General features: G+C 32.0%; 1 long non-coding RNA gene across 6 annotated transcripts; it reads right to left on the minus strand.

Annotated features, from left to right (window-relative positions):
* Positions 1–2,917: 2,917 nt before the first annotated feature.
* On the minus strand, positions 2,918–16,944 carry LOC114300231 (uncharacterized). Of its 6 annotated transcripts, XR_014346232.1 has the most exons (7): positions 16,584–16,944; positions 16,090–16,196; positions 15,338–15,434; positions 14,614–14,764; positions 12,968–13,049; positions 5,604–6,146; positions 4,247–4,498 (listed from the first exon to the last, which is right to left on the minus strand). It is a non-coding gene; the product is annotated as an uncharacterized LOC114300231 (long non-coding RNA). The 6 variants fall into 6 exon arrangements; XR_014346235.1 differs by lacking the exons at positions 4,247–4,498; positions 5,604–6,146 and adding an exon at positions 2,918–3,471; XR_014346231.1 differs by lacking the exon at positions 5,604–6,146.
* Between the last annotated feature and the right edge of the window lie 1,242 nt (positions 16,945–18,186).

An 18,186-nucleotide genomic window follows, 5' to 3' on the forward strand; every position in this document is an offset into this window, starting at 1 on the left:
ACAAATTTCACCATGCAGGCTATACACTTTCAAAATAATTTTTGTTGTTTACTTTAGGGTAAATTACAAATACACCTCTTGAGGTTTACTTAAAATACGAATTACCCCCTATGGTTTGGAAAATTACAAATACCTTCCTGTCATAATTTTTTATTTAACAAAATTAATTGAAAAAGTGAAATTTCTAACTGTTAACCTATACAATAATAAAATTATCTGAATTATTAATTGAAATAAAATTTTAACATTATTAAAAACGGTTAATTAACTTGATGATTTATTAATAAAAGGACCTATTTGTTATGAAATTAGAAACCTTAGGGGCCATAATGTAATTTGTAGAACTATAGGGAGTAATTTGTAATTTAAGTAAATCTTAGGGGGTATGTTTGTAATTTACCCTTTACTTTATTTATTAACTAGTGTTAAACCCGTGATCTGCACAGCTAATGTATATATATTTTTGGCATATTCATTTTATTTTAATAAAATACAATAAAAATCAATGTATAATGCATAATAAACACAAAAGATTAAAAATTATGTGAAACATTAACAATGTAATGATAAATTGTAAATCACTTAAACAAATTAAATTATTTCAAAATTAAATGCAAATCAATCCAAATAATAATGCAATTAAATATACACTAAATTTCATCCATTTAAACCAAAAGTAATAATAAAAATTGTTTGATGATGAAATATCATTACATTCATTTCATACGTTCAAAGTTTTTTGCAATAGTTGCCGAATATAAAAGGCCACTAAATAACAGGGGGAAAAAAATTTAAAATAATTTAAATTATGAGTAAGAAATTAATAAAACATAAACAAATTATATTAGTAGTCCCTACATATTGTCTCTTATATCATTTTGCTCTCTACACTTTTAATTTAATCAATTTTGACTCTTAATTTTAAATTTTGTGCCTCTTAATCGATTACTTCTACTATTTCCAAATTTATATAGACATAAAGTTACCAAAATTTCATGTCTCTTCCATTGTATTTTTTTTTTTCCAATCTAAAAAAATGTACTCCATTGATTGGTTTTCCCTTAAAAAAATACTTAAACTAAGAAAAAAATATACACATACATACTTTGATTTTCAAATAGCCACATGATCGGTAAAAATTATAAGTAAATTCTCTTATATTAATAGTAAAACCTCTTTTCGATTCCTCTTACATTGTAGTAAAAATTCCTTAGGATTCCCTTGCGTCATTATTATAAGGATGTCAAACCCAAGATTATCATCACTTTTGTTTCATCTTTATGAGGGAGCTTGGTGCTCTTGTTGTACTAGAGCTAGATTTAGCCGGCTATAAAAATAAATTTTTTTGTATTTTGCACTTTTTTCATTTGTACAAAAATAAATATAAAAAAACTTTATTAAAATTAAAAAAAAGATATATACAAAGCAATTGGCTAAAATAACCCAACAACAACTCATATTAAATAGAAAATATGAATGTCCATGAATCATTTAAAATATGTGGATCGCATTTATATTTTAATTTGCACAATTTGCTTGTTTTTCAAGCTAAAATCTCTGAATAATTCTTTTTGTATTTCTTTTTTTTTTCCCTCATATACTTAAAGAATTATGTTGTGATTGTGTTTTAAAGAAGAAAAACAAAAAACAAAAATTGAGGACCTAATATGCAACTCTCTTCCCATTGTTATATTTCCTAAACTTTTTAAATATAATTATAGAAGTCTTTGAAGTTTGGTATGTATAATCATATCGATTATGATTCCAATTAGAATAAGGTAATTCTAGGAATAATAATTGCAAAATTTAAGGAAGCAGTACTAATAAATTTTGGTAATGATTTAAAGGATTTAAAAATTACCTTAATTTATATAAATTATATTTTGAGCTAATCATAAAATAACTGTAGCTTGGCTTTTTTGGGCCCCTTTTCAGAAGTTTGAAAGAAGTCCTACAGTTCGAACTCTCGCAGTTCTAAATCTAATCTCACAAGTGCAATGTGAAATTGATAATCACCAAAGAGTCCAAATCCGGCAAATCGTTTGGAAAATTGATTTTGAATCAAAAATGCCAAAATTAGACTACTTTGCTAGATACAGAGTCGCCACTTAAATATTTTATTTTTGAGAAATTTAGGAAACCCATGACTCGTGCCAAAGGCCACGTGTCCGTTATCACCAAGATTGTCTCGGCTCGGGAACTTAGTCACGAGAGAGGAAGGTCATGAATTGAGCACCCCCCGCTCGTCCGATCAAATATCGGCCTCTACTAATCATGATATGATTTTTATCAACATTATATGCTCTTGTTTCGGTTTATTAGGCTAGCATTTACTATGTGATGCACACACACAAGTATAGACTAAATTGAAAGAATTGGAACATCTCGAGTCATGTTTGTTTTGAAAAGAATTTTGTGAATTTACCACTTGAAAAGGTGGGCTTAAAATGTGTATGGCTCAAATTATTCCAATTCAAGCAACAAACCTTCATCCACAAGCATACAAGCAGTTTATCACTTAAGCACTTAGCCTCATGGCAACCATGCTAAACATGGCAACATTCAACACTCGTGTGTTTACGCTAAAGCGAGTAAAAAACCTCACCTAGTACTCCAAGTCAAAGTGGAAATAAAGTTAGAAAATGCATGATCCCTAACTATGCAATATGACAAATGCAACACATGAGGAAAAATGCAACTAATAGGCTCGGCTATTAAACATGGCATATGAATCAAATTGATAACATGCGGTCTAAGCATGTATTCAAAGAAGTATTTAAACAACAATACAGTTAGAATGATGAACCGAGCCTCGATGCATGCAATACAAATGGATGCAAACATGAGTATGCTAAACAAAACATGATGTCCCTAATATAACCATCGTAAGCAGATAAATAAAAAGGAGAAAGACATGGAGTTGGAAGACATACACTTTATTACATCTTTGCACTCTCACGAAAGAGAGACCAAATAAACTAATTAACTAACTAAGCTAAGCTAATTAATTATTACAAACCAAATGAAATAAACTAATTAACTACTCTAAGCTAACTAATTATTACAACAAATTAATCAACTAACTAACTAGTTAACTAACTAACTACAAAATGAAATTGAATAACCAATTAACTAACTAATTAGTTACAACACTTATAAAAATTAGCTACAACTAATTAATTTAAATATTTAAACAAGCTCGGAATGCAAGGGATGATCATGCTCATGCTCGATTTCCACCAGAAATACCACCGTTTTGCTTCTGAATGCCTCTGTTGCACAATAGAACACCCACACTGCTGCCCACTTCCAAAACAGCTCTGTTTGGCCAAAGGAACACTCTGCTGAAATTTGCATCAGTGGCCAGCCGGCCACTGGTGAAGGCTGCCGGCAGGCCATCAAAGGTGGTCTGTCGGCCACCTGCTAGCCATGAATAGTGGCCTACCAACCACTGCTGCCTAGTTCTCCTTACTGCAACAGAGGACAAATAGAATATATACAGGGGATTTCAAGGGTTTGTTTGCACAACTCACCCCTTTTTTTCATGAGCAAATTAAAGGATTGGTGAATTTAAGCCACAAACCACCAAAACCACCAAGTCAAGCAATTTCATTGCATAATGGCTTGTGACTCAACGTGTGCAATCTCAATAAATACAACAAAAAGACTCTAACTTCCTCCCTTTTATGAATGATCAAGGGAAGTGATGACCTTGGAACCTTGAATCATTTTATCACTAGTAAGTATGAAATGGTTCAAGTTTCCATGTGTTCAATTAACGTCTGATTGAACACAACCAATTGATTATCTTGCTCACTTTTAATTCCAAGTTTTAATTACTCCATTTTTAAGTTACCAACCATCCTTTAATCAATTAAGTCCAAAAGGTGAAATTAAGTCCTTTAAAAGAAAGAGAGCTCAAACCAAAGGTTGTTTTGGGCATGAAAGAGACATCATGCCGTTGGTAATGAACCCCCTAAGGGATTACACCATTAAGCATGACACCTCAATTTCATGCTTTAAACAAACAAATTGTTTGAATCACTTTCAAAGCAAAATAAAAGTGAAGAAAGAAGGGAGATTGTAGAGATGATTAAGTGCTGAAAATGAGTGAGAAAAGCGTAAATAAATGCTATCAACTCAAACGAGATAGTGTCTAAGGCCTAGAACACCAAACTCATGAGGAGTATTCGTAACGCCCTCAAAATAATAGATATAAACCCAACATTTATGGCATCCATAGGCATAAGAGAATAAAACATATTTCTATTTATCATAGTATTTAGTACAAAAGTATTACATGTTGACAGCAAAAGTAAATGCCCTACGGGCTTACAACTTTCCAAGTCAACACTTGGGTTCAACAAAAGAGAGTTCTAACTCTAAACATATTAAGCCCTTGGCTTGATTTACATGTAATACAAGGATAACTACAAAATAAGTCTTCAGCTTCTAAACCTCCTAAGCTACACTCTTGGAGGCGGCATCTCATCTGTACCTGAAAATGATGTCCCATATAGGGTGAGCCAAAGCCCAATAGAGATACACTAAACCAAATATGAGCAATAACTAAAACATTAGCATTTGATAAATGTTTAACTCATATAAACAAACATACATTTCTTTCATAACCAACCCATATTCACAAGTATATTTCAATCCCTTTCCGTTTCATTATCCAAACCAATTCATGGTTATGGTTCTCTGTTCATCTAGATAGTTTATAATGAGACTACAACTCATATTAACAATACTTTGATCGTAATCAATTAAAATGAGACTACAACTCATATCATTAATACATCAATACTTCAATTCAAAATGAGACTACAACTCATATCATTAATACTTCAATACTTCAATTCATCTACGTTATGCAAACGTAATCAAGATTTCGGGATTTTCACCCTGGACACTCCGGCCAACTTAGTTATCAATGGAGTCCATCCCCTATCTCCTCCCAAACAGGTTTAGAAGTACATCCCCTATCTCCTCCCAGATAAGATACATATGCAATATATTTAAACAGGTCGTTATATAAAATGACCAATTTGCTAACATATTCAATGTTATAATCCACTCGTCATATTCAATGACATACTCAATCGATTAGTTTTAATTCACCTAATCATCATGCAGTGTCTACAACAATCACGACTATCCTCCACCGATAGCCCAAAATAATTATTTCTAAACAGATAATAAATTCCTTAAACAGATAAATTATCAACATTCTCATAGGTGAGTGATTAATCAATCCAACTACAGCAATCAACCTTATAATTTTTCAATTTCATGATTTTCAACTCAATTTCATATTTCCATATTTTCCAAATTAATTACACAAATTAATCAATCATAATAAATTAGGGTTTTTTCCCCCTTTTGTCAAATGTTGCACCCAAGGCCAAATTTCATCAATCATATACAATAACTTCATTTTATGGACCACTCATACACTTGGAACCCCAAAAATAGAAAACCCCTCTTCTATAATTTTAATTTCAAACCCTAGTTTCTCCCAAAAACCCCAAATACCACCATTTATACAAAATGACTAACATTGATGTCAAAACTCATAGAAATGAGTAGGTTACCCTTACCTCAAGTGAAGAGACCCAAAGGAGATGATGAAACTCGAAAGTACTCCAAACCCATAACTTTTCGGATCAAAATGGAGCCCACACGAAGCTCAAGCTTTTTATCAAAAGGAAAAGGGTGAGGAGATCACTAGATCTAGCTCAAAATGTAGAGAGAGAGTATTCTAGAGAGAGAAGCACTCAAATGAGGGTTTTGAAATGCTAGAGAGAGAGAGTGGCCCGAAAAAGTGATTCAAAAAGCTTCTTCTCGAACTGAAATACATCACAGTCCGCTCGAGTGTGGGACGCCCCGCTCGAGCGTCAGACACAGACTCCCGTTCGAGCGTGAAAAGCGTCGCTCGAGCGTGGAATGCACACTTCCAGAAGTTCTGCAGACGAAGGTCCTCGCTCGAGCGTTAAAGTGGACGCTCGACCGTCCGATGACCTGCAGGAAAAATACTGAAGGCTAAAGAATCCCGCTCGAGCGTTAGACTGCCCGCTTGAGCGTAAGAGCAAATGCAAAAGGGCCCGCTTGAGCGTGGAGGCCAAAATCTGGGCATTAACTATCTGTTTCAAAACACAACCAACATGTTTCAAACCTGCCCAACACATCCCAAAACTCAAATACAAAGAATTGAAGGACGAAAACGAGATACAGACAACAACAATCATCCACGGAACCGAGTCCGGAATACAATAAACAATAAAGGGAAAACCAGGATGGCTATACTATTACACTATAGGCATACAAAGCAAAGCTCAAATGCAACCAACAACCCAAAATAGTGCTAAGATAGTCTAAAAACAATCTTAAAACATGCTAAAATTGAGCTAAAACAAGCTAGATTAATATGCTAAAACATGGCACTCACTAGGCTAGTAAGCAAGACACAAGGAGGGGAGGCCAAACCCCTCCAAATTTGAACTTCAAAACATGATTTTGGCCATTGAAAAATCTCTGAAAATCAGTATTTAAAAGTTTGGAAAAAGATAGTAAAATGGTGGGAAACACAAGACCTCCAAAACAAGGCACAAAGAAGGGCTCTCAACCCCTCAACCTTTAATGGCCTTAAACCCAAGCTTCAGCCCAAAAAACACAAAGTTTTGACAGGCCAAAACAATGGAAAAACAGCAAGAATAAAAGTAGATAAAGCAAGCTAATAGATAAAGCCTTATACCTTCAAGCAACAAAACCAAGCAAACAACACCCTCTAGAGCTCAAATAAGCCTCAAGAACAACTCAGCTCAAAGATGGTGAGATTTGGTTAAGGGTGTATAGGCAAAGGTTGAAGACTTGAAGGTTAAAGTGTAAAGAATTAGTAGAGAGAGGAAAATTTTTGATCTCAAAATTTTCTAACCTTAAAACATGAAAGAGAGGCCTCCTATATATAGAAAATATGAAATTCCCCCAAGGAGATCCAGCCCTACATGTGGAGATAGATGCATGCATCTGTGCAAATAGCTGGCACAGCTGGCATAAAATATTTGCAAAAACAACTAGTAGCCGGCCGGCTGTTAGTGGTGGCCGGCCAGCGATTACTGGTGGCTGGCAAGCCATATCAGTGGTTGGTAGCCCAAAAGTGATGGTCGACAACCTCAGAAGGTGGTCGGCATGCCACCGAAAGCTGCAGGCTTGAATGACTAAGGCTTGGTCCAAAAATGAGACAACAAGGGTGTAGGGTTTGAAAGGCTCAAAGTTGTGGCGTTCCGTTGAAGACTTCGAGCGCTTGGCGAGCAAAAACATTCATCATTGGGTGTGTATACGATGGCATTCAAGTCGTAAGGGCCGTCAAAAATTGGGTGTCTACAATGACATGTGTATTTTAAGTGTTATAAAATTTAGAAAAATTGAGAAAATTAAAGCGAGACTTTCAACTTCAAAGAGACTACAACACTTTTACTTATATTATATAATAATAATATGATTTTATCATCTACCAATACTCTATTAATTTAATTGTTTACACGAATGATTTGTTCGATAAATTTTAAAAAATAAATGATTTACATATAGAGATAACATGAATTGCGTTGTGATAGAACTAACATATCACCCGTGCTATGCACTGGATAAAATAATATATAATTTATTAAAAATACGATAATTATATTTAAATTTTTTATATTTTGTCTCTCGTAAATAAAATTTTATATATAAGTTCAAGTGTTTTGTTTCAAATATTTCTTTACTATAACATATAATATAGACAAATTAAAATTGTTGTATTAATAATTAATAATTAATAATTAAAATTATGCTTTGTTATAAGTAAAAAAAAAATGACATAATTCTAATATTTCACTATTTTAGAATAAAAATATCTGAATTTTAAAAATTTGTTGATTTTTGAAAGAGAAATAATTTAATAAATTTTAAAAACTTAATGAGTCAGAAATAATCATTGTAAAAAATAAAATTTCTAAATGTTCTACCATATAATAATGAAATTGGTTGAATATATAACAATTAATATCTAACCATCTTAATTTTTTATATAAATATTTTACCTAATAAGTCTCAAAATAAGAACCATTCAAATTATGAAAATTAGGATAGACTCCGTGGATCACTCCTCCCTCCATATTGTACCACTTCATAGTTTCATTGCCTTTTGGTGACACCACTACCACCTTTTACCTAATTCTCTTTCAAAACACACAGTTTTTGCTGCCTTTCCACACACACACACTCTCTCTCTCTCTCAAACATGACCAAGTCACAGAATTCCACTTCCAAGTGTTACTTCGGCATTCTCCGCCGTCTCTTCTGCACCGACAGCCTCCCAACCCACCCATCCGATCTATCATCGACCCCACCACCACCATCCCAACCACCACCACCCTCGAAAACCTAAAAAAAGATTTCAAAACTCAAGTCAAGACTAGTCACAAGACTCATGGGTCTAGTTAGAACATCACTCTCGTTTCACGAAGTTCCAACCTTTCTCCATCAACAATGCTTCGACAAAGTAGGTGGAAATGGAGGGAACAAAATGGGTTTGAGTTCTGACATGGGTTTGAAAGATTTGAAACAGAAAAAGATGAAAACAGAGAGAATTTAAGAGAAATAAAGTTTGAAAACAAGAGGACGATTTTTAGGAGAAACGAATATCAGCTAAATAGAGTTTGTGGAAATTGTACTTCGAAGGTTGACAATGTTAATTTGGATCGAAAGAATAAGGTTGTTGTTTAGAGACAATCTCGTGAAAGTTTGAGAGCGAAAAAAAATGGAGTTAAGAATGTGAGTCAGAAGAAAACAGGGAGTGATTGGGAACAAGAAAAAGAGTCGAAACAACATAGCTACGAAAGTCCAACAACCCGTGTGTGTTACGGAGAATTCAAGTCCTATTTTGATTCTTGATCTTCACCATCACAGTTTGAGTCCTCATCATGAGTCTACGTCAGGTTTGTTTTTGGAATGACCATGTACTTTTTTTATTCTCTGTTTGGTAGTTTTTGTGTTTTAATTTGCTTCATTTTTATTTTTCATGTTTTCGAAAACAGAAACTATTGCGTTCCAATTTTTACCAGAAAATAGTCTTATAACAGCCAAGTCCAACTAACTTCATGCAAATGTTCTTTTCATCTCTGATCTATGAAAACACATCATTCAATTTAAAAAAAATAAGTCTAATTTTAGAGTAGAGTTTTTTTTTTTCTTTTGTGTGTAAAAATAATTTTTAAAAATTAAAAGTATTTATAAAGTTACACAAACACAATTAAATAAGAGTAAATTTAGGATTTAGAAAAATAAATCAAGTTCCTTAAAATTTTAACTCACCGATAATTAATATTTTTCCATCAACAATTTGTTATTCATATGGATTGAAAAATAATTATCTATATTAGTTCAATGTTATAAATAAAATTTGTAAAATTTATTATATTTTTTTAAAAAACCTTAAGTTGGTCAATGTAATTTACCAACAAATTTTTGTACATAAAATTTCACAGTAGTGACATGTCTTGTAAGACATTTTCATTTCAAATTAGAACATCTATTATTGTGCCTTTGACAAACGAGTTTATTTTCAAAAAATGAAAACAATAATACGAGATATCATCATTATTCAAGCTTGTAATCTTATTTTGTATGTTTGTAACAAGACGCACAAAGGTGTGGGGTTTGAATTAAAAATTTTGCAAATATCTTTTTTTTTTTTTAAATTCCTTCATGCGATTTGGTAACAATGCATATCCCTATTTTTTTGGAAAATCAGAATTTATCTTCTTTTTTTTTTTTAAAATTCCTTCATGCAATTTGGTAACAATGCATATCCCTATTTTTTTGGAAAATCAGAATTTATCTTCTTTTTTTTTATTTTAAATTTTGATCTTTTTGGAGTCTAGTTGCAAAATATTTTAAAATAAATTTAACATTTTATATGAGATTCATAATTTTGTTCTGCCTATTGCATGTTTTAATTCATTGTTTTATTTGATTTTGGTGATTTGAAATCCTGCATACACAGTTTGCTTACATCTCTATGCATAGTAATATGTATATATAATCTTGGAATGATCATCCAGGAAACAGGCAAACTCAAAGACAAAGAAGTATACCAAAATTAGCATCAGATCATAGTTCTTACAGCGGTGGCACCACTAAGGAAGATTTGGTACGTTGATTTCATGTTTTGTATCTATATTTGAGCTTTATGATTTGAAGTTATTAATTTTTCACATTGACTTTTGAATAGTCATTGCAAAAGCAAATCAATGCTACTTTTGTGATGTGTCAAACACTCAATAATGGTTCTTTTTCATCTGGTTATACTAAATTTATGAATTTAAATTTCCTTTTGCATATGCAGTTCTCATGTGAGTTATGGAGTAGCTCTTCTAGACGAGTTACTGGCACCTCCATAAAGAAGTTATTAGCAGAAGAGATATTAAAAGAAACGGAGTTCAAGAGACAACCACCGAGTCTTATTGCCAGATTGATGGGGTCTTTGATAGGATGCCTCCTCAGCAACCTCTTCATAGACAACCTAAAGAGTTCTCGGAAATTTATCGACAATGGACTGCGTAAAGGGATGGAAAACCATATGAACACCGATCAATATGGTTTTTCTGTTTCATCCAGATGGTTTTCCTATTTGATTGGTGTTCATATGATTTTCCAAAATCATATCCCTTTGCAATGATACTGATGCTATCCATTGTCGATAAATTTTCGAGAACCCTTTCAAGTTGTCTATAAGGAAGCCGCTGAGGAGGCAGCCCATCAGAACCCATCAATCTGGCAATAACACTTGGTGGCCGTCTCTTGGACTCCGTTTCTTTTGACATCTCTTCTGCTAATAACTTATTTATTAGGGTGCCAGTAACTCGTCTAGAAGAGCTACTCCATAACTCACATGAGAACTGCATATACAAAATGAAATTTAAATTCATAAATTTAGTATAACCAGATGAAAAAGAACCACTATTGAATGTTTGACACATCACAAAAGTAGCATTGCTTTGCTTTCGCAATGACTATTCAAAAGTCAATGCGAAAAATTAATAACTTTAAATCATAAAGCTCAAATATAGATACAAAATATGAAATCAACGTACCAAATCTTCCTCAGTATCTTCCTCAGTGGTACCACCACTGTAAGAATTATGATCTGATGCCAATTTTGGTAGACTTTTTTGTCTTTGAATCTGCCTTTTCCTGGATGATCATTCCAAGATGATATATACATATTACTATGCACACAAATATAAATATACATATTACTATGCACAGAAATATAAGCAAACTGTGTATGCAGGATTTCAAATCACCAAAACCAAATAAAACAATGAATTGAGACAACATGCAATAAGAACAAAATTATGAATCTCATCTAAAATGCTAAATTTATTTTAAAATATCGTGCAACCAGACTCCAAAAACTCAAAAAGATCTGTCACGCCCCAAAATTTAACAAAAACCCTAAACCTTACATACACATCTAACCAAATAATGAGATCAATCCATCATCTACATGCAAATACAAAATCAAACCAATATCAAATAAATAAAAATAAATAAATAAAAACAATGAATCAATCCATCATCTAACCAATATCTATGGATTCTCAGTTTATTTCAGTTCCATATAATCATGAATGTGATTACAATCATAAAATAAATACATAAAAAAATCCTAAACCTTGCACACACAACTAACCAAAATAATTAAAATCAATCCATCATCATCATGTAAATACAAAATCAAATTAACAAATAAATAAAAATATATAAATAAAAACAACAAATTAAACATAAATCAAGAAAAGTAAATTTTGCACTCACAATATATTTTTGAAGATCAAAGAAATATTTGAAAAATTAATGAAGTCACCAAAACAAAACCCCAACTCTTTTCTTTTTTTCTTTTTCTTTTTTTTCTCCTCTCACTGTTAGAAATGAGGGTTTAAGCATAGTTTAAAAAATGCCGCTTAAAAAATGCCGCTTTAGGTCTCAAAAACGCCATCAAATCCTTTTGTGACGTTCAGCACAAAACGTCAAAGATGCAGCTGTCGCTATAACTTTATAACGCTTTAAAAACATCGCTATATTAATATAGGCGGCATTTTCTAAAAACGCCGCTAAAAGATCTACTAACGGCAGCATGCTATTTAACGACGTTTTTAAAATGCCACCGTATCTCTTTCTAAAAAATCCAACCATTTGTATGATATTTAGCAATGCTTTTAAAAACGCCGTGATAGCCTCTTTTTTTTTTGGAAAAAAAATTGTGCTAATTGTATGTGCTTGAACTAAAAAAACCTGTAATAAAACTGAAAAATAACACTAATATGAAACAATAACTCCCATTCAAATAACAAATACAACATTAATTCACTGGTCTTAATTTCCTTAATCACTTGAAAAAAAAAAAAAATGTACATATCCCACACCCAAAAAAGACTAAACATTTTTTTGGGCAAGTAATTCATTGAGAGCAAACAAGAACAATACAAGGGTGAGGATAAGCAAACTTCCAAATCTGAGGTAATAAGCAACATAGAGGAATAAAACAAAAAAAAAAAGTGCAATCACAAGCAGTTGCATGAAAACAGTATTTCAGCTAGACAAAAAAAAGTGCAATCATTAGCACCAATTACAAAATTTAAACCTATCTAAAAATGATTACCAAGCTATAGTCATCAAATAGTCATAACAACATTGCATGAAAACAGTTATTTCAGCCAGACATGTATAACTATGTGTGCCAGATTTTCCTGGAGAATATCATGCTGCCCCCAACTAAAAGATATAATATGAGCTACAAAATTCAAGTGGTGAACAAACAAAGGCTTCTTTTTCCTACCTTTTCATATATTAGGGTCATTCTGTGATCAACAAAAACAAGCTATAAACACTAACCAAAGATCCTGTTATCTCCTACCTCTTAACATGGGGAGATCCATTTAGGTTGATTCAGATCCCTTTGCCATAGTAGCTTTGCGTTCTAGATGACAGCGTTCTCTCTGAATGAATCCAGTATAAAAAATTAGCATGAAAAATTATAAATAAATTACCTAACAGACATATCAACCAATGGACAGGTAAATATGGATTCCCATTAAATTGGAATGAAAAAGGAAGCTTGAGTTAGCTTCAAATAAGTTGCTTCGCATAGTGACCAAAAAAATCTTGCTTCACATAGAAATTATGTAGTTTAATAAATAGAAAAGCAGGGATTTTTAAAAAATGAAAAATAGAACGAAGGAAACAATGAAATGATATAGGGTATCCAGTAACTTCATGGAGTCCTAGTAGCATGAATAGAAGTATTCATTAGTTTTGCACACCTTACAACAAGATTGGAGAAAGGAAATGAAACACCAAAAGCAACAAATTACAATGATCCAGATTCCAGAAATCACAAATCCCTACAAACCATCAATCTGGTAGCACGGTTCCCACCAAAAAGCGAAGTTCTAATTATTTGTAGTGGAAATACAAGCTCAAAATAGAGTGCTACGATTATTACTTTTTATCCATTTCTTTTTTTATTATAAAAAATGTGGAAAGGAAGTGCTATCATTCAAGGAACAACAGCATTTTAACAACATTAAGGAAAGAACAAGGTGGGTGGAATAATGTATGACTATTTTTCTTGCACTAGAATAAAATAAATATATTTTATAGACATAAATTGGAAAAAAGCACACACACACACACACACACACACATATATATATATATCCTTCAACCTATAAATCTTGGTGATTGAAAACTTAACCCAAAGAGGTAAAAACTGTTCCCTAAATCAGCACTGTGCAAAGAGGCAGAGTAGTCAGTAGACCATCTTCCTACGCAGAGTGGCAGTGGGTGCATGATTTGGTTCTTTCCAATGCAATTACTTACAAAGCATGAAGTATTTTGTTGGCCCAAAACGCAAAGATAGGAAACATACCCTTCTGTCCCAGTATGGAAGAAAGCAGACAAAACCATAGACTGGAGTAATGGTTGATACCAAAATAACATTGAGACCAGTAAACAACAATAGTGCTGAAATCTATTGAGACCAGTAACCCACTGTCCACACACTGAAATCTATTCAAATAATGTGTAGCTACGAGGAGAATGTTATGATAAGATAGTGGTATTACAAGATAAGATGGAATGGCAAAAAAATAAAAATGAATGCATTCAGGAAACTTAGAAGCAGCAGTCAGTGGCATGGCATCAATCAAAGATCAAAGGAAAGAAAAATGTCTAAAAAGATATGGTCAAGTACAGCATAGATCAATTACCACATGTACAAAAGAGGAGTGAACATTGGCTTTTAACAAAGACAGACTCAACTCAAGTGCAATGATCAATGGAACTGGGAAAACACACACATCAGTAATAGATTAATATCTGTATTCCTCTTTTGTAAAAAACAAACACTCACAGAACCTGTACTGTACAGAACCACAACCATTCAAAAAGATGAAGTCAATGTTGATTAATGTGATGGACCAACAAACATTTTTGTGTAATGTTCACACTTATTTATCATTTATATTAACTTATATTTCATTCACTTTTATTTTATCTCACCTTTTACATGCTATTCAACAGAAACTTCCAAGAATCACAGAGAGAGCCTCAATCAACATTTGACTCCATATATGCTGCTGGTGGGACCATAAAGAAAACTCCAGACAATGATGCTCAGTCAACATTAGCCTCCATGAACTAGCGACAAATGCTACCCAAGACAAACAGAAAAGTTAGTATTTGTATGGGACTCCCTGGCTTACAATTCTCCATATTCCAAGCTGTAACTAAGCTGGACATTATTTAAAAATAATTTTCCCAAAAAAAAAAAAACAAGAAAAACGATACCGAACATGAGAAAGGTAAAAGCCAGCAAGCCCCGATAAGAACTACTCTATTCGAAGCACCAAAAAATAACTATCAAACTACTGCAGAGGATGCCATTCAAGATTTAGGAGGCTGCCCAGTTCAATAATGGGGAGGGTGGTCCCGAGACAGTCTTTAAAGGATGCAAGTGGTATCGACTTTCAAACTCAAAACATCTAACAATATGGTGCATATCATTATACATCTATATTTTGATCAGAAAAATAAATACTTTTAAGGACTTACAAAGTTTCCATATGGTGCATATCAATTGTGTGCTGCAATAGTCAGTACAACAATAATTCATATGCCTATGCACAGATCAAATGACAAACAAATTACCAAAATTCCTGAATGAGAAAGTAAAAAAATATATCAAGGTGGATTAGGGGCAAGGATTTGGGTATGTTGTATGAACCTTGTCAATATCTGCAATGATTTCAGGATTAAGCTCCATCTTGCATGCATCCAGGACTTTTTGCAGCTGCCACAACTTTGTTGCTCCAAAAACAGCACTGGCAACAGGAGGGTGTTTCAAAACAAAGGCTGAGAGTTAATAGTTGATGAGTCAAATACATAGTGCAATGTATTTATTTCATCAATAAGCTACACCAAGAACATACAACACTATAAACAAAGGATATGAAAATTGATACACATTAAAAAATCATGATTTTGTCAAATATATAGAAAATTAACTTACAAATATTTATCGTTTTATGTTATATTTAGATCATTTTAAAATCTGATTCTTCATTGTGAACACATTTATAATCATTTGATCAAGTAATCAAATATATAGAAATGGAGCAATGAGATAGATTCATTAATTCTTGCCAAACTAGTTTGAAAGAGAGTGTTTGCTGCATTAATCCTTGTATAGAAGCAATAACTTGACAATTTTTAAATGCACAAAATTCAATCACAATATTGGACACAATCTTCTGTAATTAGATTATGTGCGTGTAAAATACCTACAAGAACTTTGAAGCAATACATGAAAAGTGGTGAAAGAAAAAAGGGTTTGCATTAATCCACAAAAGAATAATTGAACACAAGAAATAGTGGAAACCAATTTATGGAAAGTAGCAGCAAAACCCAAATGCACAAACGACAGGGCCAGAAAGATCATAAGCAAAGTAAGGAAGGAGGGAATCAAAGAAGACTCACCAGAGTCGAAATCAGGTGTCTGTGGTGCACAAAACCCATTGTGAGGAAGAGAGTCATTGCTGCTGCAAAGATTGACACAGTATGGTTGTGATGGTGGTTCTGTGACTCTGTACACAAACGCAATAGCGATTAGCCTCAATAGACTAACCCTAGAATTGCATACAAAGCACAAACGCAAAGATCACCACGAACGAGTCAGAAATAGAGTTGGTTTGAGGATATTAATATGCGCATCGGGACTAAAACTTACATATCTGAACGAAAGCAATCAATCGATCAAATCCAGAGAAGAGTGTTCGATCGCGATCAATAAATTAAAAATCAATCAATCGAGATAAGCCTAAAAATCGATCAATATCGATCAATAGACTAAAAATCGATCGTGATCAATAGACATAAATTAGTATATATATATATATATATATCAAACAGATTTGAGATCGTAGATACAGATCTGAATATAAACAAAATCAAAAAATCAGAGAAGGACTCACAAAATTAATCTTCAAATCGGACTGATCGAGAGCTTCGAGCCAAAATGGAGAGAACCAGATCGTGAATCGGAGCCTACGATGCTCGATCTAGTGACCTTTCACCGTAAGAAAATCATGATTTTCTCTCCACTGTTTCTCTCTTTTTCGGCTCTCTTTCTTGATTAATCTGTCTCTCTGTCTCTCACGGTTTTCTCTCCCGCAGCAGAATACACTTGGTTTTGTAACCTAATTCCTATCAATACAACATATATAAAGAATGATTGAAGAAAGCCCGCAGCAGAACACGCTTGGCTTTGTAACCTAATTTCCCAAAAGAGAGCAAACATATACACACCCCAAATCCAACATAACCCAATTTAGGCTTAGTTTGGAAAGACTAAATAAGTGTATTTTTTGATTTTTTTATATTATGTGTAGAGAAAATAGAGAGAAGATGTTGATTGATGTGACTCAAAAAAGATAAAAAGATGAAATAAGTGTACTTTTTTCTTTGTAGCCAAACTTGACCTTATTATAACTTAATTTGACAATATATTGTATTTTAATTTGTTAAATAACAACAACATATATAAATATATCATATATTTTATCAATATATAAAACATTTTATATATATATATATATAAAATATATAAATATTTGATTTTAATTTGTTAAATAACTACAGCATATATAAATATTTGATTTTAATTTGTTAAATAACTACAGCATATATAAATATATCATATATTTTATCAATATATAAAACATTTTATATATGTATATATAAAATATATAAATATTTGAATTAATTATATATAATTAACTATCACATTAAATTAATTAAATATCACATTAAATTAACTAAACAACCCATTAAATTCTTATGTAACCACGCAATTAATAAAGTCAAAAATAAAATAAAATAATAATAATAAATAATAACCTACAAAAAATTAGGGTGGTTACAAGATCAAAATTTAAAATAAATCTTTTAAAAAAAAGATAAATTCTAATTTTCTGAAGAAAAATAGGAATATGCATTGTTACCAAATCGCAAGAAGGATTTAAAAAAAAAAATCATATTTGCACATTTTTTAAATCAAACCCCACACCATTGTATGTCCTGTTACAAACATACAAAATAAGACTACAAGCTTGAATAATGATGATACCTCGTATTATTGTTTTCATTTTTTGAAAATAAACTCGCTTGTCAAATTGTTTTGAATTTTTATTTTTTGAAACCTTCAGTTTTTTAGTAAAAAAATTTGATTTACATACGAAGTTTTTATATATAAAATTTATTCAGAATAATGTGATAGTTATATTTTTAAATTCAAAGGCACAATAATAAATGTTCTAATTTGAAATGAAAATGTCTCACAAGACATATCACTACTGTGAAATTTTATGTACAAAAATTTGTTGGTAAATTACATTGACCAACTTAAGGTTTTTTTAAAAAATATAATAAATTTTACAAATTTTATTTATCACATTGAACTAATATAGATAATTTTTTTCAATCCATGTGAATAACAAATTGTTGATGAAAAAATATTAATTACCGGTGAGTTAACATTTAAGGAACTGGATTTATTTTTCTAAATCCTAAATTTAC

Source organism: Camellia sinensis, chromosome 12, assembly GCF_055761805.1.
Source record: "Camellia sinensis isolate YWXY chromosome 12, ASM5576180v1, whole genome shotgun sequence".
Lineage (NCBI taxonomy): Eukaryota > Viridiplantae > Streptophyta > Magnoliopsida > Ericales > Theaceae > Camellia > Camellia sinensis.